This window comes from Agrilus planipennis, unplaced genomic scaffold, assembly GCF_000699045.2.
Source record: "Agrilus planipennis isolate EAB-ADULT unplaced genomic scaffold, Apla_2.0 scaffold126, whole genome shotgun sequence".
NCBI lineage: Eukaryota > Metazoa > Arthropoda > Insecta > Coleoptera > Buprestidae > Agrilus > Agrilus planipennis.
The window spans coordinates 1-1741 of record NW_020439036.1 but is presented as its reverse complement, the minus strand read 5'-3'; the positions used below and the strand labels follow the sequence as shown (position 1 = coordinate 1741).

The window sequence follows — 1741 nt, the reverse complement described above, 5'->3', positions numbered from 1 at the left end:
CTTAGAGTATTTGAAAAAGTATTTGTAAAACCAAACGACATAAAGAAAATTTTGTATTTACGTACAAATAATAAATGCTTTCATTGAAAAAAGTTTCAGACACAATTACAAATACTCTAAGAGTATTTGAGTATAGTATTTTAAATATTTTTATTCAAATATTACGCGGCATTTTTATTTAATGTTGCAATAGTATCTATCACCACTTAGTCCAAATGGAGAGGTTCCGCGATTGTTTTTTTTCGATGAACGTTATTGCTAAATAACGGTGGCAATACCTTCATTATTAATTTTTATCATTATTATTATGTGTTTAAGTCGGCTTTAAATACATCCATAAAAACACCATTCATATGTTAAGCAAGCAATGACATATTATTTTTAATTAATTTACTTGGAAATATTGCATTAATTCTTAAAAATTGACATAAGTAGTTAAAATATGCTGTGGTGACGTAGTTCTTTTTGAGTAAATCAGCTTCTATATACGACTAAAACTGAGTTAGTATAATTGAACGCACCTATAAAATTTGTTATCTCTCCATCATAGGTATAGAAGAAATTTTCATTTATCTTCCATCTTGTTTATCATCTATTCTATGGTAATCATCAAGTCATTATCTCGTCTTCGTTTCTCGAGGAAACCTCAAGTCGCCATTTTTGCTGTTATTAAATGGGAACGACGTTTCAAGGTATTTAGTCTTAATCCTTATTTGATTTTAATTTGATTGTGTGGAATATGTTTCTATTTAATGATTGATGGTGTTCGATTGCCGTTGCTTAAATTTTTATTTATGTGAACGACCCGTCGTATTTTGGTTACGTGCTGCAATATGAAGTCCATCTTGGCATTGTTTCTGTCCAGTCAACTGTGAATTTTTATAGATACCTTATTTATTTGAGGTCGAATAATTAGGGTTTTGTTAGAAATTTTAAATTTTAAGAACATGTTTAGGCGATGATCGTAGATTCTTATCGATGTGACCACGTCCTGAAGAATTGTTTTCGTTTTATACTCAAAATACGTAAAATATCCATTAAAAATGTTATTGTGCATTTAAAATTCTAAATTTGTATTAGGAAAATTTAATATTTAGTTTGTTATTCTGTACATTACGTATTAACGATTTTTTTTTTAATATAGACATGCTTTAAGACAACGTCCTTGGGATTAAATGGGCAAACGACTTACAGATGTAATGTTTGTGGCAGTTAGACTTATTTTCATTTCCAAGAATGCTTCTGTTTGAAAGATACATGGGACGTGATGTGAACAGTGGTAATTATTATTAATAAGAAAGCGATAAAATCTAATGAACATATAACTAACATTAAGTTGTTTCAACAGGTTTCCAATAAAACATAATTGAACATGGAGAGGCTAAATCAAGAGAGCGATGAAGAAGAAACTCATTCAGGATTCTTTTTCTAGAGCTAGGAAATGGTTCATTTGTGAAAAGGCTAAGAAATGTTTAATTATTTTATTAAGTTGTATCTGTGAAACGGTTTGACAATAATTACTACTTAATTTTTTATTCTTTTGAATTGTAATGGTTAATTATTGAATTTGATAGTCTTTTACATGATTGGTGGAAGTTACGGTTCTTAATACCTTAAAATATAATATTTAAGATAGAACTAACATTAAATTGTTTCAACAGGTTGTAATTCAAACTCATCAACCGAACAAGGTGAAAAAATAAAAAGGATTGAAAACCTCGAGGAGTGGAGCCCCTTGGAC

At 29.1% G+C, this 1741-nt stretch overlaps 1 long non-coding RNA gene across 1 annotated transcript in view; it reads left to right on the top strand.

Annotated features, from left to right (window-relative positions):
- Positions 1-1535, top strand: part of LOC108736230 — a 3698-nt gene extending 2163 nt beyond the window's left edge. Inside the window, exons 2-4 of the long non-coding RNA XR_001937700.1 lie at positions 551-692; positions 1145-1279; positions 1349-1535. This is a non-coding gene — a long non-coding RNA (uncharacterized LOC108736230). The remainder of the gene's footprint in view (positions 1-550; positions 693-1144; positions 1280-1348) is intronic.
- Positions 1536-1741: the final 206 nt, after the last annotated feature.